At 50.8% G+C, this 24,284-nt stretch overlaps 1 protein-coding gene across 6 annotated transcripts in view; it reads right to left on the minus strand.

Annotated features, from left to right (window-relative positions):
* CALN1 (calneuron 1) overlaps nt 1-24,284 on the minus strand; it is a 478,931-nt gene that overhangs the window by 444,788 nt on the left and 9,859 nt on the right. Inside the window, exon 2 of one of the 6 annotated variants that reach the window (XM_034670026.1) lies at nt 18,499-19,015. The exons of the other annotated variants lie outside the window; for them this stretch is intronic. The gene's annotated coding sequence lies outside the window, so the exon portion shown is untranslated. The remainder of the gene's footprint in view (nt 1-18,498; nt 19,016-24,284) is intronic. 6 annotated transcript variants of the gene reach the window in all.

The raw sequence follows: 24,284 nt of genomic DNA on the forward strand, positions 1-24,284 counted from the left end.
TGTCTCGGAGGCTTTCTGCTTTTAAGAGTCCCCTATTAAGATGAAAATACTCCTGAGGGCAATTAGGCGTCAGCAGCTGAGAACTGAATTAGCAGCTAATGCCATATCTTCTCATTGCCCTGCCCAGGTGGGGAGCGCGGGGGTAGGAGGCTGATTCACATGCTGGGGTCTGACTGGAAGGGCCCAGGACGTGGAAGTTCGGCAGGAGCTCCAGATGGCCTGTGATGGGACTGGGAAGGGATCATTCACACTGTGTGCCCACACAGGGCTGGGTCCTTCATCGGGCCTTAAAATTATGGGCCCAAATCAAAACAGCAACCTGCAAAAGAGACTAACCCTGTCGCTCCCCAGTTTACAATTGGAGAGACTGAAACAGAGAGGCTGAGTAACTTCTAAAGGTCACACAGCCTCTCTCGCAGGCCAGAGGCCCTCCTGATGCAAGACCAGGAGCTCCTGTGATGGGGTGTGGAAGGACCTCACACCACCTGCTCTCTCCACCCCACCAGCCACTCTTAAAGGAGCACAGAACTTCCTAGACATGTGGCAGAAGAGCAGAGTTTGGAAGCATCCAGTGTAAATTGTGAATGTGGCTAAGCCAAGCAAATGTTTGTGAAAGGATGTCCTGAGTTTTCCTTAATNGTTTTCCTTAACGCCTCTCTCCCAGCACAGCTGAGAGGTGGGGGCTGTGGGCCAGGGACCATCAGCCCTGCATCCCCATGTGTCCCCAGCTTTCACCGTTGCCAAGTCTATCCCTTTCTTTAGTATTTGTTTCCGTTTTTGTGACATGCCTGGATGGGCTGAGACCCTCCCCCCACCCTGCTGGTCATTTAATTCCTCTTTCCGATGGCTGTCCTCTTGCCTCCAAATGTACATCCTGAAATCCAGATATGCTGAGGACCGAACTGTGTCCCCTCCGAATTCATAGGCAGCAGCTCTAACCCCCAACGTGAGTGTATTTGGAGACAAGGCCTTTAAAGAAACAGTTGAAGTCAATTGAGGTCGTAAGTGTTGAGCCCTAATCCTATAGGACTGTAGCTTTATAAGAGAAAAAACAGGGGCGCCTGGGTGGCTCAGTCGTTAAGCATCTGCCTTCGGCCCAGGGAATGATCCCAGAGTCCTGGGATCAAGCCCCGCATTGGACTCCCTGCTCCGCTGGGAACCTGCTTCTTCCTCTCCCACTCCCCCTGCTTGTGTTCCCTCTCTCTCTGGCTGTCTCTCTCTCTCTGTCAAATAAATAAAATCTTTAAAAAAAAAAAAAGAAGAAGAAACAATCACTCTCCCTCTCCCTCCATCTCTTCTTCTCTTTCTCTCTCTCTCTCGCTCTCTCTCTCTCATCCCTCCATGGGGTGGGATGTAGACAGCAAGAAGGTGGCTGTCTACAAGCCAGGCAGAGAGCTCTTACCCGAACCTGGCCATGCTGGCCCCCTGATCTCAGACCTCCAGTCTCCAGAGCTGTGAGAAATAAACGTCTGTCGTCAAAGCCCCCCAGTATTTCGTTAGGCAGCCGGAGCTGACAAAGTTTGCAACCCTCTCTTGGCTAAGCACTCGTCTAATTCATACTAGTATGGGGTCCACTGCTGGTGCATCTAGAGCTCCTTATAATACAGGGGGGCATGGAGACCCCAGAGCCTACAGGAACGGGGCAGTCATGTAAAGAGGCAAAAAAAAAAAAAAAAAAAAAAAGCCAAATGTCTAGCAAGGGGTGGCAGGAGACCTTGACGGAATGAATCCCTTTGTCCAAAGGAGTAACCACAGCTTGTCACCAACCAACCGTTGCCGCGAGGGGCTATGTCCCAGCATGACCAGATGGAGTGTTTAAAGAAGAACTGGAAATCCAGATTGTGAAAATAATAAATCAGCTGATTTTTAAAGGCTGGCAACTACATCAAAGTTTTAAAACAACAACAAAATAAAAAACACAACAACCCAAGAGCAGCAGAGGCAAACCTCTGTGTGGGCTAGCTCTGGCCTGTGAACCACTGTTTCCCGGTCTCATTCAAGAGGAACCTCCTGGGACAAGTCTGGAAGCCAGGGCAGGGGCTGAGACGGTTGGAAGCCCAGGCAGGAGGAACAGGCTTGGACATGGCTGTGTGTCTGGCCCACTGGCCTCACTCAGGCTCTCCCCCTCGGCTGCCCTCACCAGTCTCTGATGAACTTACTCCCTAGGGTCCAAGAACTCCCATTTAGAGGCAGCGCAGAAACAACATTGGCACCAGACCCCATTTGCCTTTGCACCATGGTGATGATCTCCCAGAAGCTGATTGCCAGGCCTGTAAGGGCCCCGTCACTCCACCCTTGACACTTTCCAGTCTCCGCCTGGGATGTCGCACCCAGCCGAGGACTGCACCAGGCTGGGCTGGTACAAGGGAGAGAGGAGTGCAGGACAGCAGCAAGACGCCACAGGGAGCTGAGGCCAGAGCCTTGAGCCAGGGCATGCTTGGCCCAAACAGGCTCCAGGTGCCAGGTCCACTTCCAGAGGAGGCTCGGCTCCTCGGGGACTCCCAGTAGAGGCCTGAGTCCTCACCCCAGCTGGAGACCTGGAGATGCGCTCCGTTAAGTCCAGGTCAGGAAGGTCCAGATGGGGATCTAGAGGCCGGGGTTTGGGGAATAGCTGGGCAGTTTGGTGCCCTCCACCCTGTCTCCTAGGGAGGATCTGGGCACGGCCTCCCACGCCGTGGGATCGGCAAGGCCCCCTGCTCCGTGGGCTTTGGCTGCCCAGACGGTTGAAGGCTGTGGCCACCAGCGTGCCGGAAGCATCCTGCAACCCCTACATCATCCCTCCAACCCGAATGAGATAAAGATTAAACACCAGATAACAAAATCCGGGTATAGAACCACCACTAGTTTGTGTGGATAAGCCCACATCAGGTGGGAGGAAGGAGGTTCAGGCCCTAAAGCAGAAGTGACAAGGAAATCAATTACAGGCCCAAGGGGGTTCCACTCCCACCAGGCCCCTGCAGCCCCTCTCTGTTAGCAGCCCGCACGCCCTTGCCAGCACTGGTTGGTTCCTCAGTGACTATTCTGCCAGACATTGTGGATTTGAATGTGTTCATTATATTCTAATATGATTATGTTCAATCCAGTAGACTGAAACAGATTTGTCCAGATGTATAATTAGTTTCTAAATGCTTATTATTCTTGGTGGCAGTGTTGGCAGAGGCGTTGAGAATGGAGAGGCGTCCATGAGCAATTCATGTTCATTAGTCATGGTTGTGGGGACTCATCAATAGGTCTGGGATAACCCTGGCTGCCCTGGGATCCAGGGCCCTCTGACGCCGTCACAGTGGCCTTGTGCTCTGAGCCCCACCCAGGGATCCCTGGGTCTCCAAGTTCACCGGGAGCTCCCCATGCTGCCTGCCTGTGCTTCCCCATTCCTCATCTTTGGGAGGAGCTAGGCAGCCCCACCCCAGGGCTCTGGAGGATGGCAGTCCCCACATTCACCACAGTGTCCAGCACTGGGCTCAGGACATGCCCACGGCTCTATACCCACCACTCCTGGCACTTTTGGGCAACGGTCCTCCCCCACCTCTCTTCCGGCTCACCTAGGGCTCCTGGACCGTGAGAGAGCTTTCCAATGGGACACTCGGTTGGTCAACCCGGTCTTGATGGGCCTCCAGTGGTTCAAGCTCTTTGCATCCTAAACAGTAATTCTGCTTCCTGGTCGGGCAGACCCTGATCCACTGAGAAGCGCGGAAGAAAGAAGATCCCTAGGCACTTGGTCTCCCTCACTGATGTCCAGTGGGACCTGTGGGCAGGGCATCTACTGACCATTTTTAACTCAGGACTCATAGCTGGGTCTTCTTGGGTAATCCTCAGATGCTGGGTTTGGGAGGTGCTCCTAGTCCTGACTGCACGAATACTGGTGGCCCAGATATCTCTTGCCCCAGCTGGCCTTGGAGACATCACAGCAATCTGCCCGATCTGCTGCTGCTGCTTCTTCTTTTTTTTAAAGAGACAGCCAGCAAGACAGGGAACACAAGCAGGGGGAGTGGGAGAGGAAGAAGCAGGCTCCCAGCGGAGGAGCCTGATGTGGGGCTCGATCCCAGGACTCTGGGATCACGCCCTGAGCCGAAGGCAGATGCTTAACGACTGAGCCACCCAGGCGCCCCCGATCTGCCCGATCTTCTGAGCATTTCCAGGGTGCGTATGCAGGTCCAGTGCTTGCTATAACCCTAACCCTGACCCTGACCCTAACCCTAAGCCTAGCACTGTATGAAGACATAACCAGAAAGAAGCTTGGAAGAATAAGGGTAAGATGTAGCCAGACACGTATGTTGCAGATGTGACTTCACATTCCATGTGGGCTTTGCTCCAGTCCAGGATGAAATTACCTGATCTCGCCCCACACCCACGCAGGCTGCATGGCCTCTTGCAACCCCAAACAGCTCTGCTTTTTACATGGTAGATGCTACCTGAGAGGCTTCGTTCACTGCAGACGGACACCTGAATTTTGGGGCTCCTTTCCCCCTGGAGGCCATGGGGCAGGGGCAGGGGTGCAGAGACAGGGAGAAGCTGCATTCATCTCGCCACTGGGTCCCTGGGATAAGGGACTGCCCTCTTACACAACACCCAGCAAAGACAAGAGTGCTTCATAAGGAGACGGGCCAGTCTAGGTCCCCAGGTTGCCAGGCACAGAAACACTGGTGGGTCCTCATTGCCTCATTTCCTTGTTGCCCACAGCAGGTGCTCATTTTGGGAGCTGTCCTGAGCCCAGACTCGTGAGCGTGAGACCACAACTGCCTAAGAGCCTGAAGGGAAGGGGCCCAGACCGCGTTTGGACTCCAACCTTTCAAGAAGGGCTCTAGCTAGTTCTAGACCTTCCTCTTGCCTCTTACAAGAGTTCCCTCTTCACGGAACTGTCAGCTCCAAGGAGCCCTCGCTTCTGTTGCAAGCCCCGCCTGGCATCATGCTTTCTGCTGACTTCTGACTTCTCAAAACATTCCTTTCCAGTGAGATTCCATTTCAATACACATTTTTCATTTACATCTTTAATACTTGTTCTTAATCCTTCATGTCAGTTTCTACCATCTCGTCTCTCTTTTCTCCCGTTTTTAACTTCTTATTCTGTTGGCTTGGCTCTCAGACACTCATCTCACCAATTTCATCTGATTTTATCACCTTGTCTTGATTTTTACTGAGTGTTTATTCAGAATTTGTGTGTCTGTTTTAAATTGCCCATTCTCTTTATTCTCTCTTTGTTCTCTTTCAATCTCAACCTTCAATTTTCTGAGGAGCCATAGGGAAAACCTAGCCCCAGGGCAGAAAAGTGCCAGGCCACCCACACATGTCAAGGGAGGAGACTCCTTCCTTATCTCTGTCCTCGGAGGGCTGGCTCCCCAGATAACCTTGCCCCAGGAGACCCCTGAGATCCTGCCTCTGGGACAGGGTGGCAATTATTACCTCCCTAGGAGACCCACACGCACCCTCTGGAAAGGGTCCACACCACCTCGGCGTTCTAGAAGGAGACCTCACATTTTATAATCCAGCTGCTCTGGAAAATACATGCATGTGAATTTCTGCCTTCCTGTCCCTGAGCAGGAGCCCCCAGGACCGGCCAATTCCCAGGAGACACAACAGGGAGAGACCGGCACGGATCTCTGGCACATGTGTTGAATTTCAGACCAAGACACCTTATTTTGTGGGATTTTAAGAAGACATTTCTGTTGGGCAGGTCCTGCAGGCCTGGCTCCACAGAGAGACAGATGGGGCTAGACGGGGCTGTTCTGCTGTGACCACCGGGCGAAGGAACAGTCTCTTAGGAGCCATTCTGTCAACTTCATCCAGGTCTTTGTTTTGGGGACAGTGACCAGCTACGGCCAGCACTGCCCCGCTGTGAAGTGCTCGTCTGCCGCCACACGGCTGGGGCCCATCCCCCGTGGCAGGGCCTCTTCTGGGCTGCCACTCTTGGCCCGACCTTCGCCCTCCCCTACCTAGACAACCAAGCAGGCTGCTTGCACACCTACCTGGTCTCTGCAGAGCCAGGGTGATCTTTGGAAAGCATAAACCAGCTCACATCATGCCTGGCTTCACATTCTTCAGTGATTTCTCACCATATATAAAATAAAATGTCATCGCCTTACTGGGGTCCGTGAGGCCCTGCGTGATCTACCTCTCCGACTGCCCCCTCAACCCTGCTGCTGAATCCCTGTCTTGGCAACACACCAAGCCTCTTCTTACGTCAGCATCTGTATACCTGATGTTCCCTCTGGAAGGTTCCCGCCTAGATCCAAGAATGCCTGGCTTCCCCTTACCATTCAGGTCTCAGCTCAATGTCACCTCCTAAGAGGCTCTCCCCAGTCACTCGGGTGAAGTACCCCCTCCACATACACACTCCAGACACTATTTTTTGCCATCGTAGACAGCATGTATCACCATCTGAAATGATCTTATCTATCCATCTACCTACCTACCTACCTATTTATTTGCTAAGCTTGGGAGTTCTGCTCCTAATAATCACAGAGTAGCTCATATTAAACCAACTCTCCGTCATAAATAAGAGTCATAACAAAAAACAGTCATAAAGTCTGGGCAATACATAAAAGACAATGCTCAAAAGGCACTGAGAGTGACTCAAAGCAGGAAGAAATTGAAGGGGAGTTGATGTTTGAAAGATCGAAAGGCACTGAGCAACTTCCCGTTTGTATGGCTTTCACCCAAGGGCAGCCCCCCATCAGTGCCCTGTGAGGGTAGACACCAAAGTCTTACTGCTGAGGAAGCAAAAGACAGGATTCAGGGCATCACCAGCAGCTAGAAAGGATGAGATACACCAGAAAAGAGANCCAGAAAGGAGAGAATCACAGAGGGAGAGACCCAAATCTCCTGAGTAAAACTTTCAGACCTCTGGTCAACCCCCAAACTCTACATGGTCATGGCGGACTCAAGCCTCCCAGCTAAGCCTCGGAGAATTGAACGGACACTTCAGCTACTGTCCAGCTAAAACAAACACACCGACAAATAAATACTCTTCAGATGAACATAACGGAATCCAGAGTCGCCACCACATATTGTTTACAAAGTCCAGGGCACAATTCAAAATTCCTACGTGTACAAACAAACAGGAAAACGTGATCCATACCCAAGAGAAAAGGCAACTGATGGACACCAAGTGGATANTGGACACCAAGTGGATGTAGACTTTGCAATTAGCTCAAAGTCATCATAGAAAATATTTGCTAAATTTTTATCTGTATGTCACCACTAGAAGGTAAGCTCTATAAGAGGAAACTAATCAGTTCTGTTCCTTGCTCTGTCCCCAGCTTTTAGAATAACAAATGGTGCATAGAAAACACCCCAAAACTATGAAAGTAGCATAAAGCAGGATTGTATTTTTTCCTCCTTATTTTCTACCTTTATTACTTGAGGCCCCTCCAAGATGGACCGAACCCCAAAAGAGAACAGTCACTATTCTCTTTCGAACAGAGAACACAGTAGTATGATCATGAATTAGTAGTGGCTGTTATAGACAAGTGGCTTTAATCTCTAATTACTGCCAAGAAGAAAGCATGTAGATCAGCTATTCTGAAACCCAATGTCAACATTATTCAGAAAACATTCTTCCTCACTTAACTGTCTTAGAGCCAAAAATACATACATAAAGTTAGCTTGTCCTAGGACCTGGGTGTTTAATTTGTGGCTAGTTTATATCAGAGGAAATTATGATGTCCAACGTTAAACATAATCGCTGTTTATTGGGGAGGTTAATCACCGAGGTAAATGTTTAAATTTTTTTCTGGATCAAACTTTTTTATGCCATCGTCAGAGTTTGGGAAGTTGTTAGAGCCTTGGTCTGGACTCTAGATGGGACCCCAAATTCTCCTTGAGGAGTTTCCCAGCCCTAATCACAGGCAGGGTGATATTCAAAATTTGTAACAACCCACAGGGTGCAGACACTGACCAATCAAAATGGGTGCCAGTCAAACGCCAACCAATCAAAATGGAAGCCAGTCAAACACCAACCAATGAGAAGAGATGTCAGTTCTAAGGAACTGGTCCTGCCGGAGCTGCATCCTGCATAGCATTCTGTTCAGGAAGGCGTCCTGGTCACCACCTCTGTCTTTATAAGAGGATTTCAGTGCCACCTCCAGCTCTACCAACTGTTAAAGCATATGGGGTTGTACCCCACCAGCATCCCAGGGCAGCTATCCTCCAAGTACTTGTCAAGGAGAATTACCTCAAAATTCACTGCTCAGTGCTCACACTGTCAGGCGAACAACCACTCATTAAGTTAAGTCCATCGTATTTTTCTAAACTATAATTTTTGAGCTAGTTTTAGCAGTGGGGACCCCTTTCTTCAAGTAAATCTTATGAGGAACTGCAATATGAAAAATGAAAGGAACAAAGCTGATAGTTTGGACTATACAAACTCCAGTGCACCCCCATCCTTTACCATCTCCTTCACACACACACCCCTTAAACACTGTGGCAGCCTCCAACGTTACACCATAGAATCATTCATCATGGAGAACAGCTTGAAGGAAAGGCAGCCTATCATAGATAATCGAAACTCTGAGTAAGATTGAGTCAGAACTTCAGAGAGTGTTTGGGGCAGCTCTATCACCCTAACCATCCCCCCCTTCCTAGAGGAATATTACAAGGGGCAGTCCTATTAAATTCCTTGCCATATGGATTATAAAGAGGTTTAGGACACTGCTGATTGCATTATGCCATGGCCTGTTTGTGGGGACCCGCGGAGAATATTCCTTTCTTCTCCAGGAACACGAATAGCTGTGCCTCTCCTGAGCAGCTGGTTTGCTTTTATCGCACGGATGCTGGGTCTGCAATAAGAGACTACTTCCCTCTCCGCCTTGGCTGAGGGGAAAGCTCAGGGCTGCCCCCAAGTTCCACCTCTAGCAAACGCACAGGGTCTGACGTCACGAATTTTGTGTCCTAACCTCACTCCTGGCTCCCTCCTTGCTTTCCCAGTCTTGTTTTTCCTTTGTCTTATTTTCTTTGTCTACTTATTTGTTATTTAATTAGGTCTCGCAATTGGATATGCATCTTTGCAAACTGCCTTGCGTCCTTTCTGGAACTAGATGGAGAATATATAAATGGACCCTAAATATGGGATTTCTGCTGTGCACCACGGCTCTCTTAAAGGCCACTTTACGATCTACTTCAGCACGCACCAGCTCTCATATCGGCAATTTCACCGTCTTTTAAAACTAGGCAATCACCGCCTGGCCAAAGAGTCTATGCTGATGAACTAACTGGATGTCACTTTATTACAGATTCTTGTAATCTCGCTATCTTCTGGGTGCACAGCAGCACAGCTGTGCGAAGGGGAGGTGCGAAACCCAAACCCAAGTAGTTGAACCCAAACATTTATGGGTTCACATTCTTCAGTGATTTTATGCCCCCCTCTCTGAACAAACCTAAGGCTTTGATGGGGCAGAGGGAAGAAAAGGGGGACTCAGGGTATGGGACAGTCTCATTGGAATTTAAGTGTCTTCGGTTTCTGCTGGTACGGTTTCATTTCCCTCCAACTGTGCGGTTAGAAGGGAGAAAGCCATCTGAACCCTCTAGTTGTCCTTAAAATATAGATCACCCTCCCCACAGCTCCCCACCTGGATGGCAGCCTTGGTGCCCCAGGGTCAGAGAATTGGGCTCACAGGTGTCTCAACAAAAGCAGTACATCCACGAGAAAGCAGGAGCTCAGCCCCCGAGCGGGAAGCTGAGCCGTGAGGCTTAGGGAACAGCTGCACTACATACACAAGGAAGAAATAGACAATCTGGAGGAAAACCTCTCCGGAAGGGAATGTAAAACCCAAGAACTCGCCTACACTGACGCTAGGCTTCTCAGTTCACCGCGGACCACAGAGACCCAAGGCTGGGAGCCCCCGCACCCAAGATCAGGGCCCAGCCCCCCCAGGACCCCGGGACGGTGCCTGTGGTTCCCACATGTTCTGGAGGGAAATCCACGGCGCCCCAGTAGATGATGGAGCCCCTGGAGGGCAACCCCAGGGTGCCGTGGCACGGACGCGAGAAAACCCTCTCAGCCTTGGCGGTTGGGAAAGACTCAGAGTTTTTCATTCTTGCTCTTTCTCAGGCACAGTTCTTTCCAGCTTCAGGAGCATTTGCAGTCCAGCTGGGCTTGGAGTGGCAATAGGGGCCCTGGGGCTAGAAACCAATGAGGACGTCGCTGTCCTCTCCGGTTCAAAGGCAGGACTTGGGGGGTTGAAGCCCGCGTCCAGACAGCACCCTAGGGCCTGATTCAAAATGCACACTGGGAGTCAGGGGCCCCCCTCCATCCCAAGGAGTGCAGGAAGCCTATCTGTCCACAACAGAGGGAAACTCATCCCCCAACCCACAGAGGTGAGCACAGGGAACGCGCTGGCCTCATCTAGAGAATGCTGGGGACGCTCGACAGCCCAGTGGGCGGCTCCCTGGTACTGGACCAAGCAGGGAACAGCCTGAGCTGAGCTGAGGACTATTTGGCACCTGTGCTGGGTTCTCAAAAGACAGAGGAAGAAGCAGGCCTGCGGGGACGGCTGGAGAGAACGTGGCACGAGCCCATCTGCAACAGCTTTCCTCCACGGAACATTCGGTCCCGGGATTAGGGAGGGTGAGCAACAGGGCATTCGGAGCGTAAACACTGGTGGAACGCAAGACCCGCTTCTCCACACCTCTCTCGGCCTGCCAGGGGCCTCCTTCAAGCCCACAGACAGCCTTCCTTCCCAGGGGACCTTGACTGCAGGCTGGGGGAGCCGTGGGCAGCGCCGAGAGAGGCCGAGGGCATGGGGAGAGGCCAGCCCCGCTCTCCGTGAATCTGTGAATGTGCTGCCCCGCTGGGACTCTCTGGAGAATTCCAGGAGCCAACTCGGCCTCCCTTTGACAGAGTCACTTTTCATCTCTCTGGCTTCAGGCACAGGCAAATGCACACAGGCAAAAATCAGTTAATAACTATGCACACTTTATAATAAATTTTAACAATTTAAGAGTCTGGTACAGCTTTATTATAGTTTTTATTTCACCACACTAATTCAGTGCGTAATAACCTGCCAGAAACACAGAATTCGCTTGACATATGCTCTGAGCGCCAAGATAATGGAATATGCTGAAGAAAAACCTTGGGTCACACCAGCGAGGCTCTCCCCTCCATCCCTGGGGGATCCGGGATGAGCAGCTGCTCGTAAGAGTTGCCCAAGTGGAATGGAAGGTGTAAGGCCCAGCCAGGGGGTGGGGGTTCCCAGCCGGGCTGCCCTGCGCTTTTCCTCCCCGCAGGAAGCGATGTCCTACTCAGCCTTGCTGTGTTTAACCACAGCCCAACTCCGCTGGGGTTAGTCTCAGAGCGCAGCCCGCCCCACTGCACTCCTTGGATTTTTCGGTGGCTGGAAGGTGGACTGCCCCAACTTCTCCACCCCCCCCCCATTTCAGACCTGACCTGAGAGAAATGAGATCAACCCGAAGGAAATCTCCCAGGAGCCAGCTCCAGCTTTCCTCCCTCCCTTCCTCCTCCCTTCTCCTTCCTGCCTCCCCTGCACACTATGCCTCCCAGGCATTATTCTAGAAGTGTGGCCCACAGATCAGCAGCCTCTGCAGCACGGGGGAAGCTGTTGGAGATGCAAATTCTTTTTTTTTTTTTACCTTTTTTGCACTTTTTTATTGTTTTTAGTTGTGAATTACATGTTTGTGGCAGGTGCCATGTTCATTTCAGTGCTCTGAGTATCTAAATGTCCGGATACAGTTCTGATCAAAGAGGTAAGAGCATGACCTGCTGAGTTTCTGCCAGGAGAAAATCAAAGGAGAGGCCAACTTATGTTCAGAGTGGGACTATTCACTAAGGAAGGTGACATTGAGGCCATTGCTAATTCCATTCACTGGATTCAGTTTATCTATATTTCTTGCTGGCTAGTACCCTGCTATTGACACATTCTTTCTTCTGCTCTTTTAATGGCCCCACCTCAGTCCTCAGTCCTGACTCTGAAGTTCTGGGTGGGTCCCACGGCGCCCGTGTCCTAACAAACCCTCCAGGTGATGTTGACACATGGCGAAATTGGAGAAACACTCAGGTTTGAGAGGTGGAGAGGGAGAGGTCTGGAAATGCCTGTTGATGCTCTGATCACAAGAGATTTGGGCTTAGGCCGCCTCTGTCTCTACCTTGCCAGAGACTCGGGCCTCAGTGTCCCCACGTGAGAAATAAGGATGCGGGCTAGACACTCACTAAGGTCTCCTGCAGTCCTGACAAATGGCTGAAGTCCTGCAGAGACCCACAGTGACTTTCTCTTTAGGGAGAGACCAAGTGGACCACATCTTACAGCCCCCCTCCTCCCCTGTGGGGGGTGTCTGGGTGTTAAGGGCCATCTTAGTTTCAACACAAAGAAGAACAATGGGGAGGAGAGGGGGCCATGACCAGAAAAGGTTAAAGACGGAGAAACCAAGCTAAGTTGAGTATGTGTGAGCGCACACGCACAGTATGAGAGTTTGTCTGGGTCCCTGCTTTTTTTTTTTTAATTTATTTATTTGACAGAGGGAAAGAGAGGCTCCCCGCTGAGCAGGGAGCCCCATGTAGGGCTCGATCCCAGGACACTGAGATCATGACCTGAGCCAAAGGCAGACGCTTAGCCAACTGAGCCACCCAGGTGCCCCTATGTCCCTGCTTCTTTAATTTTCTTTTTTCTCCCCTTTATTTCTTAACTACCTGTTTCTCTGAGAACATGATTAAGTCTCTCCTGTTCTACTGGGGAATAAACAAAACCCTTCCTTTGACATGGCAGCCTCCTCAGCCTGCCACCATCTCTCTCCACGCCGTGAGGATGAATCTTGGAATAGCTGTCTCCGCTCAAACCATCACTTCGAAGCTCCAATTCCATCCTTGACCTCCGTCAATCTGCCCGATGCCTCCATCATTCCAGGAAACTGGGCTAGTCTCCTCCTACTTTCCAAATCCGTCATTCCCCAGCCCCTATGTTGCTTGATCTCTCTGGCATTTAACACCCCACCCTCCCCAGGTTTTACCTTCTGACTGCCCCTTATCAGCCTTCAAAGGATGCTAAGTTATTGCCAACCTTTGGCCTTCTGTAGTCTGAGTTCATAATTCGATATTTGACTATATACACACGGTTTTGTATATGCTATCCAAAATGTTATGGAAATAGACAAGGGGTAGTCTACCTAATTTTTTCAGTGTCCCTTACATGAAACTCCAGACAAAAATATTCTTTTAGAATTAAGGGCCAGAAAACGTTCATTTTCCTTGAGGAACTAGCATATGATCTCATAAACAATGAAACTCAAAAAGCAATTCTCGAAATGTTTGAAATAGGCGGATCAATATTGTCAGTCCTGGCAGAACACTGGCCAGACAGGATGACAATGAGTGGGGTGGGTTTTGGGTGTGAATAATGTCCTATTTCTTGATCTGAGTGCTGGCTAGGTAAGGTATTCAGGGTATAAAAATGTATGGAGCCATATAATTATGGAATGAGAACTTACTGGAAATATGTTATACTTCAGTGAATTTTTTTTAAGGAATTCTAATTTCCCGTTCCTCACCCGGAAGTTCTGATCCGATTGGTGGCTCAATTACATTCTTATACAACATTTTGACCTTTATATGTGCATCCTACTTTTTCTGATCTTGCTCTTTTACTCTAAATTATATTTTCCTTGGTACAAAATTTATATCCTTAGTTTATCATTGTATACTTTAGATTTCACTATATGTACACACACACAATATTTATGAAATAGATGAAGTAGAAATAGTCTTTCAAGTAGGGTAATGTCTATTTTTTTGTCTCTTCATCCTTCATGCCCAGCATATAGTAGTTGTTCAATTAATGTTGAAAGAGCAAGAGAGGGATGGCTGGGTAGCTCAGTTGTTTAAGCAACTGCCTTCAGCTCAGGTCAGGATCCCAGGGTCCTGGGATCGAGTCCCGCATCGGGCTCCTTGCTCAGGGGGGAGCCTGCTTCTCCCTCTGCCTGCCACTCGCTCGCTGTCTCTGACAAATAAATAAATAAAACCTTTTAAAAAAAAGAGAGAAAAGAGAGAGAAAAATCGGGTAAAAGTGAGTGAAGGACTTAGGGGTCAAGAAGGGTTCTTTTTAAGAGAGAGATCTGAGCAGATCTCCAGGTGGGGCTGGGTGGGGGGCAGAGGGAGAAACCAGGAGAAAAGGATACATTGACAATGAGGAGGGTGATCTATGAATCTTGCTCCCAGGAGAGGAGAGGAGAAAGAATGTTAGGAAGGGGGTGAATTGTCTTGAACAGAAGAGAAACCTCGTCTTCAATCTCCTTGATTGGTTTCTCCTCCTCTCTGCAACCTGTGAATAGTTGTAATGCCTCAAAATTCAGTCCTCTCCATCATAATCTGTCTCCTGATGATTTCATCTGAGATAGTTTTAAATACCATCTGTCCTCCGATGGCTCCCAAGGCTGTCTCCAGCCCGGATCTCTGCTGTGAACTCAGGACTGCCCACTCAACATCTCTCCTGGGATGCTCAACAGACGCCTCAAAGTTAACAGGAGAAACACCGAAGCCCTGATCTTCTCCCAAACCTCCTCCACCCACAGTCATCCCCATGGGAGGCCAACGAAGCTTGAGTCATCCTTGACTCATCTTTCTCTCACACAACTAACCAATCCACCCGCAAAGCCCATTGCCTCCATCTTAAAAAAGAGAGAGAGAAAGTCCAGAACCCTCGCACTTTTCATGCCTCTGCGGTGACCCCTTGTCCAGCCACCATCCCCCCTCACTGGGGTTTTGTGTTCTCCTCGATAGTCTTCCTGTTTCACCCAAGCCCACCTACAACCCTTTCTCAACATGGTAGTTAAAGGGATCTTTTTAGAGGTCTCCCCTCTGCTCAGAACCCGGTGCTACCTTCCATCTCACTAAAAGCCAAAGTTCTTATATTGCCTCCAAGCATCTACGTTCCAGTGCCACCTTCTCCCTCCCTCCTTGTTGGATCGCACACGCTCACTTCACTAGAATACAGCTTGGTATATGATCGCTGTCCATTAACATTTGTTGAATTTAATTTTCCCAAGTGATTCTCTTGCTTAAAAACCCTCAATGAATCTTTATGTCCCTCAGAATAAAGTCCCCTTCTTTGTGGGCACCCAAGGCCCTTTGGGATCTGGCCCCCTGCCTACCTCTCCAGCCTCCTCTCTCACATGGCCCTCCAGAACACAGCCCAGTGGGATTACCCACCACCCCACTGCATGGCTCATCGACCACTGGCCTCCTCTCCCAAGAACACTCTTCCGAAACCACCTCTTTGGGGGCTCCTTTTGGGGGTCAATCAAGTTAGGGTAGGCCCCACCCCTGGGCCCCCACAATGCACTGGGCTCTTGCCTCTCCTAGCCTGAACCAGTCTTCCTGACACCCTTTGTCTACTGGTCTGTCCTGTCACTCTCAGGTGGGTACTTCCAGCCTCTAGCCAAGGAGACTCTCTGTTAGGTGGTGGTGGTGGGATAATTATTATTAGTACTGTTATCTTTGATAACTGTTTATTCAATCAATGACTGTCCTCAATGGTACTAAGTGTCCACATGCAGCTCAACTTACTAATCGATTGATATAGTGACTGACTTGCTCTACACATGGGAGTGACGGGGTGAGTGCCTCTTTCCACCTAGAGCTCATTTCCCTCTTCAGAGCCTCTTCTTCAACGCATGAAGAATAGGGAGTCTAGCCCATCATGAGGGAGGGCAGAAGTCACCTTGACCTCTCCTTAGCAATCAGAATGGCTTCAAGGACACTTTGGAGTCCACGGGCACGGGACACAAGTCCTAGGGCACGAGATATTTTTTATGACAACTCAAATTTCCCCCACAAAAGGATATATTTTAGTCCAAATTTATTACAGTCACGGGGCTCTTTGATCTGTCTGGCTTAGCTGTGTTTCTTAAGTAGACTGAGTGAGAAGTGATTTCGCTTCGTCATTAAAAATCACCTATGGTGAAGGTTAAGTGTCCGCACACCATCATGTATTCATTCAATGAACCTTTCTGTAGTCTCCATGCCCCTGGGAGGAGGGTAATGACACCGAAGAGGTGGTCCCCGCCCTCCGAGGAGGCGCGGCCCCACAGTTGGTGAAGGAGCCACTGGACTTATTTAAGTGGTTTTATCCTTCATGTTAAGCTTTGCTTAATTAGAGGCAGATGTCTTCATCAAAAGACAAGAGGAAAGATTTCCTTTGTACCGGCTGCATACACAGACTTTGGTTAAGTTACTCCCTTTAATCCTGACAACTCTACGGTATCACAGACTGAGGAAACTGAGGCCCACTGAAATTAGATAGCTGGCCAGGGCCACACGTTAATACGTGATGGAGCTAAGATACCAGAGAAGGTCCGCCATTCCTCCACCTCCCTGGCATTGTAAACACCCGAGAAGGCCATTCCAAGAATATCCATGGACCACAAAACTCTACAAAGTTGCCATGCTAAACAAAGTCCACTGAGACCCATTACAGCTTTTTGAAAGCCAGCAGCCATCCAGTAAATTAAAACACAGCACACACACATACATACACACACACACACATCATTAAGTTGAAAAGAAAAATTGACACAAAGGAACAGTCTACTTATTTACTTATTGTTAATAGGCCCCAGCCCGTCCAAGGACATGGTTGGTGACGTCTATCCCAGGCCTCTCCCTACCCTGGAGGGGGGCATTCTGTGAAGCCAGGGTTCCTTTGGCTTCCTCTAGAAAGTGGCTGAGGAAGAGTATTGATTGAAGCAATAACGCCCAGAGAGGCAGAGGGCCTGCGGTGTTCAGGCCCCGAGGGGGGCAGAGAGAGGAGAGTAGGAAAAGGTACCCATCGCCGTGGGAGGAGCTCCCAGGTTGGACGCTCGGGGAGCTCAGGGAAGTGGCCCCCGTCCTACTTACGCCCCAGCTCCAGGCAACAGCCCGAGCCTCGGCGAAGCCCTCCACACCCCAGCCAAAAGCAAAGCCTGGAAGTGGGCACCACGCCTGCAACGCCACCTCCCATGGGCCCCCCTTCTTCACCCTGCACGGTGCTCCCATCCTCCTGCCGCCACGGTGGCTCTTTGTTCACAAACCCGTCTCCCTGGGCGCCTCCCTCAGAATCCTCAAATTATTACACGGATCCACTGCTGGGCACAGTGATTAGGAATTCCATCAAGGGCTTCATTTGTGGGCTTTGAATAGTCTTTCCCAACCAGAGCGTTTCTGCCACGGCTGAGAGTTTTATTATTCTGAGAAGACGAATCACTTTGCACCCACAATGTCTGGGAGGCAGATATCCTGACTTCCCCGACACTCACTCAGAGAAAGTTCCCGTCCTTTGCTGGAGGCTCGGAGACGGTTTAGCTACACTCACCATAACTACTGTTCATGTGAACGGTTTAGGACTGTGCAGGCAATAACTTTGGGGGAAAATCCCCAGTCCCATGAGCTGTGTTTTGGCTCAGATCCCTCTCAAGACTTGAGAAGTGATGTTAATCATCTGGAGTGTTTTAAAGCCCCTGGGAAAAAATCAATAAAAGTGCTTTTTCCCTCCTAAGCTACTTTCCCGGGTGGGGGGTGGGGGGTGTAAGCCCTTGAAAGCCCCCCCTCCAACCCCCGGTCAGCACACAGGGACCCAAGGCCCTAGGGACTGTATAACTCAGGACAGCGAAAATGGCTCCTTCTGCTCAGGCCTGGCTTTCAGGGACATCTGTGAAGTCGTGTCAAGCTGACTGAAAGGAAACCTCTCCTTCGGGTATGACTCAAGAAGAGCATTTCACCCAGAAGGAAGATGTGGGGGCGAAAACAAATCAATGAAGGATTTGCAGATAGATGTTCTTTGGGCCCGAGTACAATTTACAAAATGCAATGTAAAAGAAGATATATCGCCTCCCCCTCTCTGCCAGCCTAGAGCAGATTCCCGAATAAAAACAACTCTTTGCAACAGAACCTTCGGCTCAGCTAGAAGTGAGTTTCCTCAAAAGGCACAGGGAAGGGGTTATGCATTCCTGAAATCCTACCACAAGCATGTCTCGTCCAGCAGCCTTCAGGGAGGGAAGGGGAGACTGGAGGACAGGTGCCGGCACAGGGTTCCTGCCGGGACAATTTATGGCAAGAAAGTTGGACGGGATGAGTTTTCCAGTAACACAGGGGAGCAGCCGCATGGCAATCCTCAGGCCAACCAAGGGGCAGGTCATTGATTAAAGAAGCAAGTCAACTCAGGGTTATACCCTTTTCAGGATACCCCGAGGGAAGGGACCCAGCAAGGAGGAGATAGTTCTGCAGGAGCCCAGGCTTGAAGAAACATGTTCCCCGGCTCCTCCGAACCACTTTGGCAGCCAGGTGAAGCCAGGACCAAAACGAACACAGTAGGAGCCACCTCCAGACCCCCCATGCCCTCCCCTCCCCTCCCTCCAAACCCCATGAAAACTTGATTGGTCTCCACTAAACACAAGCTGGGAAATTGGAGAGGAGGCAGAGGCAAAGAGGGAAAGACGGGGGGGACCAGGCAGTGTCCATGCAGTCAGTGGTATTATTGATTTAGAGCCACACCAGCCCCAGAGTGCCATCGACAAGGATCATACCTCCTGCTGATCTCGGGGGAAATTCTCCAAGATCCATGGCTGGGAGTTTAGGAGAATCTCTAAGCCATCGGGAAGGAGCGGAGAACTGCAGCTCCTCAGAATGATGGACCAGGGCGAGCTTTAATTAACAGGGTCTGATGCCTCTTCTTTTTTGGTAACTGAGCAGATTTAAAGGGCTAGAGTCCCAATTTGGAGGGTGCCGGCGTTGCTCTTCCTGCTGCCGTTGCTGCCACTCCAGCCACTGCTCTGACTGCCGGAACAGCTTCCTGCAGACCTCTCACTCCAGCAAGGAACCGCAGCGACGGAGGTGGGAAAGTACAGCGAGCGACCTGGGGGTCTCAGGCTGCTGCGTGGTTTGAAATCAAAGCCGCCGGGCTGTGGACCTCGGCACTGCCCACCCGATGGAGTGCCAATGTCTTCACGTGCTGTCTCCCAGACATGGGAGCGGGGTTGGATTCCCTGGGTGCAGGTGGTATCGGGGGCACTCTCTCCCGACGTGGAGCTGGATGGACAGTGCCTGGGGAAAGTGGGAAGTGTGGTCTCTGCTTTGTGCTCCTCCCCTGAGCACACCGGGTAAACTGCACACACACACACACGCCTGTCCATGCACACACATGTCCGCGCATGCACATGCATACCTGCCCGTGCACACACATGCCTGCCTATGTACATACATGTCCGCCCGTGCACACATGTCCGCCCATGCACACACATACCTGCCCATGCACATACATGTCCACCCGTCCACACATGTCCGCCCATGCACATGCATACCTGCCCATGCACACACATGTCCGTCCATGCACACATGTCCGCCCGTCCAACACATGTCTGCCCATGCACATGCATACCTGCCCGTGCACACACATGTCCATCCATGCACACATGTCCGCCCATGCACACGCATACCTGCCCATGCACACACATGTCCGCCCGTCCACACATGTCTGCCCATGCACATGCATACCTGCCCGTGCACACACATGTCCATCCATGCACACATGTCCGCCCATGCACACGCATACCTGCCCATGCACACACATGTCCGCCCGTGCACACATGTCCACCTGTCCACACGTCTGCCCATGCACACGCATACCTGCCCATGCACACACATGTCCGCCCATGCACACATGTCCACCCAAGCACATGCATACCTGCCCATGTACACACATGTCCGCCCATGCACATGCAAAACTGCCCATGTACACACACACGCCCCCTTTCCGGATATCCCGCAGCCAGCCAGATGTCTAGCCCAAACACCTGCATTTTACAGGTAGATCCCCAAGAGAAATTGTTGTGCCTCCTTCTCCAGAACACGGCCAGGAGGGGAGATCAGAGAAAGGTGGTGGAGGAAGGAGGGGAAAAACAAACCCATGTGGAGAGTTGCCTGCCTCTCTGGCGTGCCGTTCCCAGAGCAGGGCTTGAATCAGGGATAGTTTCAATTCAAGACCGTCACCCCCCGGGAACCTCTGTCCCCGCAACCTCTTTCTCCTTGCTCCTGCCAGTCTATGTGAGACCTCCGCGTCTCATTCTCGTACTGGACTATCGGATGTTTGGCGTCCATACGATTGCCTCTCCTGTGATGCTTCTTTAGTCGGCACAGTAGTCCCTTCTGTGCTGTTTAACACCACTTTCTCCTAGTAGGCGTGCAAAGTAAATCCAGCCAACCGGGGCTCACCAGACTCAGTGTTCTGCCTCGGAGTGAGTGCCAAGGGGTACCCTAGAGGGAATGAGGCTTGGGGATGGGGGTGAACCTCAGATCCCCTCCGGCTCTGCTCTGAGCACCTGTGTGACCCCCTCCCTCTCGAGCCTGCATTTTCTCATTTGTAAAATGTCAGTGTCGAACGAAGCCAGCCACGCTCTGCACAGAGAGGGGAAGCAAGGAGGGGGACACAGGCACTTTTAGAAAACATGTTCCATTATCCAAACCCCAAGCTTGACCAAATCTTGGCTGACAGGGACAGCACACTGCAGAGGGCATGCGCTAAAAAATCTTGAGAAACACTGTGCAGAATCATCTCCAAGGACCTCGGCATCAATGAGGGATGGAGTGGGTTGGAAACACTCTCCCTGATCACAGGCTCTGCTCTGAGAGATAGAGCCTACATGCAGCCAGATCAGACTGGCAAAGGTCAGAGAGGGGGCCACTTTCTATTCCAGCTGAGCCTTAGGCAAAATCACTGAACAGCACAGTCTCTCTCCACCAAAATATCTCTCTGTGCCCACTTTACCCCTGCCCTGCTTGCTCCTTCCACCCCAAGGTGCCCAGAGTCCTCAGGCCCACTGGCAAGAAAACCCGTCAGCAGAGAATCTGCTATCACCCATTTAGACATCAGTTCAATGTAATTTCTTGTCCTCCGTCTTCTTGGGAGCCTTGCATATGGCATCTTCTCTTGCCTTTTAAAGACAGCGGGCAAGGGGGACCGGTCAGATCGGGGCTGGGGGTGGAGGTGGGAGATGTGGGCCTGGCACCAAGAATGTTCCCACAGCCTCACAACCCCACAGCCCCCTGGTACTTCCTGGGCACCTGCAAGGGGGTAGGCTCTGGGGCTAATAGAGGCTGACACAGCAGAGAGGTGCCCAGGAAGAACCCCTTGACGAGGAAAAGTCTGAAGGGAATTGGGGAATTCCAAGTTCTAGTCCTTCCAGCCAGCCCCTCAAATCCTTGAGGTCTCTTTCCAGGTTTTCAGTAACAAAATCAACCCCTCAGTTTTTAGGCTGACAACAAAGAGAGAGCTCACATGGGGGAGGGACAGTGGCCTCGACTCCCCTTTGCCTGGAGCTGGCTTGGAGTACTCTCCCCACGTTACCACAGCTACTGCCCACCATGATGGCCTCCCGGGACGCCATGCCCTGAATACCACAGTTCAAACCTCTCCTCAACTTTATCCACATCCCCTCAGAACAAAGAGCTATGAACCCGGAGATTTAACAGGAAGCTAGGTCCCCTGGCAGAAGCAATGGCTTACTCAACTCTGTGGGGAGGCCCCCAGCTGAGGAGGAGAGGACAGGTCGCCTGCAGCATCCACCACCAGGAAGTGTCCTCAAGATGACCCTGACCTCTTAAAGTCCAAACTGAAGAGACTACAACCCAGAGAGAAGCAGGAGCTCCCCCCACCGCCGCCATCTTAGCTCTGTCATTAGCACCCCTGTGGCCCAAATGATGGCCTTCCTCTTCTCCAGTGATTGACAGATGGGAATGTCTACACTCTTCATGCCTATCTGCAGGAGCTTAACTTTATCAGACTTCTGCCAGATAAACTTATCAGAATACAACCCAGGAGGCCCAATCTCTGTATAAGGTAGGAGTGATTTTGTGAGCCTTGAAATTGGCCTGTGGACAAATCTGCTCTTGCGAATTCGGCTATTCCCCACGGCCCCTCAGCTTTGGCCACCCATGGACATCCTGTGAGGCTGGGGCTGAGTTCTCCAGACCACTCTTCCCAGGCACCCCCTGCCCACTGTCTTTCTTGGTGGTTCAGCTGAAGAAGGACTCCAGGAAGATGGCGAGGCTGAGAACAAAAGACCCCAGGGCAGACGTGGACAAGTGCCCTAGTTCGGGATTTCCAAGGGAGGATCTGGTGTCTTCTCTTCCCCACTGAACACATGATGATGAGGCCTGAGAGCAAATCTTGGTCTGACATCTGCCCAGACAAAGATAGAGAAGGGTGGCAGAAAGAAGTAGCCCCCGAGGGGCTGGCAAGGCCCACTCTCAGCAACGGCCTATCCAGGTAGGCTGTCTGCAAAAAGACGACAAGAGCGACAGAGTGACCAGGTGTGGCATGAACTTTTTGATCACAGGGACCAGAACTGCTCACTAATGCAGTTCCCAGGCTCAGACCGGTGATTGCGAAGTCATCCTCCTTTGGGGAGTCTGTTGTAGAGAGGAGGCANAACTTTATCAGACTTCTGCCAGATAAACTTATCAGAATACAACCCAGGAGGCCCAATCTCTGTATAAGGTAGGAGTGATTTTGTGAGCCTTGAAATTGGCCTGTGGACAAATCTGCTCTTGCGAATTCGGCTATTCCCCACGGCCCCTCAGCTTTGGCCACCCATGGACATCCTGTGAGGCTGGGGCTGAGTTCTCCAGACCACTCTTCCCAGGCACCCCCTGCCCACTGTCTTTCTTGGTGGTTCAGCTGAAAAAGGACTCCAGGAAGATGGCGAGGCCAGGAAGGAGCAAACCACAGAGGGGTAATTCCTATCCCCATGTCCCTTTGGTATGGCTAAGGTCAGTCTCACTATACCTCCTGCAAGGTACAGTACCAGCTTTGCTCACCTCACAGAGGTGCCAGTTAGCAGCTAGGCCATGACCCTCAGTGGTCAGCCCACGCGCTACGCCAAGCTCCACCCGCACCCTGGGTCCTCTCAGCCAAGGCAGTCCTGCTGGGTTGACGCCTCCCTCAGGGGTCTGAGCACCAGCTCCCTTGGGCCCCTCCTTGCCCAGGTGAGACCACATCTTCTCTCTTGTTCCCCCAGCCCCGGGGATGGTAGCTGTTCTTGCAATTACTAATTCTTGAGGTTACTTCAGCTTTCCAATTCCTGGGTAACTAGTCCTGTGTATTGAATGCCATCTGTTTGAAACATCTTAGTGTAGTTTTGTTTTCCTCGCCGGACAAGAATTTTCCTTGGAGATCCCAAATTTGACTGTTCTGATCGTCATGACCAAGTCATAATCTGAACATCCTAGCACTTATTACGCATTTGAGAATGTAAATGTTAACATTTACAGATTGAAAGAAATGACAAGAAAGGGTAAAGTATTAAGGCCGCACTGCAGGTCGGAGCCCACTGGCACATCCTTATGTTACATAATTGTCATCTATGACACCAAATTCTTACATATCAGAAAGACAAAATATTTCTGGTCTAATTTTAGATCTACTGAATTCAAAACAAAAGAATCTTAAGGCCAACTTAGGAAGTCAACAGTGAGAAAACGGACTTGAACGCCAGCCCAGCAGGGAAGGACTCTGGGTAACTTACATGCTCTATTCTGCTTATTACTTAGCTGTGTTAGGTGCGTTAGGGAAATGGTACTATGTTATTTTGGAACTTGGACAGTGTGAGCTCTTTGGGAATTGGAGGATTTTAATTCCTCTCTCATTTCGTCCTCTTGGGGGGTCTGACAACAGCCCACTGAGAACAAAAGACCCCAGGGCAGACGTGGACAAGTGCCCTAGTTCGGGATTTCCAAGGGAGGATCTGGTGTCTTCTCTTCCCCACTGAACACATGATGATGAGGCCTGAGAGCAAATCTTGGTCTGACATCTGCCCAGACAAAGATAGAGAAGGGTGGCAGAAAGAAGTAGCCCCCGAGGGGCTGGCAAGGCCCACTCTCAGCAACGGCCTATCCAGGTAGGCTGTCTGCAAAAAGACGACAAGAGCGACAGAGTGACCAGGTGTGGCATGAACTTTTTGATCACAGGGACCAGAACTGCTCACTAATGCAGTTCCCAGGCTCAGACCGGTGATTGCGAAGTCATCCTCCTTTGGGGAGTCTGTTGTAGAGAGGAGGCAGCAAAAAGGCAAAATCACAGAGAGCAAAATGATCCCCTCTTCTGCAGGGGACGGGGATAAGAATGTGAGATGAGGAGCAAATGCCTTTTGCATTCCCTCACCTATCTTTACCTCTTTCCACTCTTGCAGGCCCCACATCTAGTCCAATCCAGTATGGGCTACCCTAGAGACCTGGCCCTTCACAGACCACCCCCCTCTCCAGCCCCCACTGTCGCTGGCTTCACGGAAGCCATTTGCAATCTCCTCTGATCTCCTAC

Source organism: Ailuropoda melanoleuca, chromosome 10 (genome assembly GCF_002007445.2).
Source record: "Ailuropoda melanoleuca isolate Jingjing chromosome 10, ASM200744v2, whole genome shotgun sequence".
Lineage (NCBI taxonomy): Eukaryota > Metazoa > Chordata > Mammalia > Carnivora > Ursidae > Ailuropoda > Ailuropoda melanoleuca.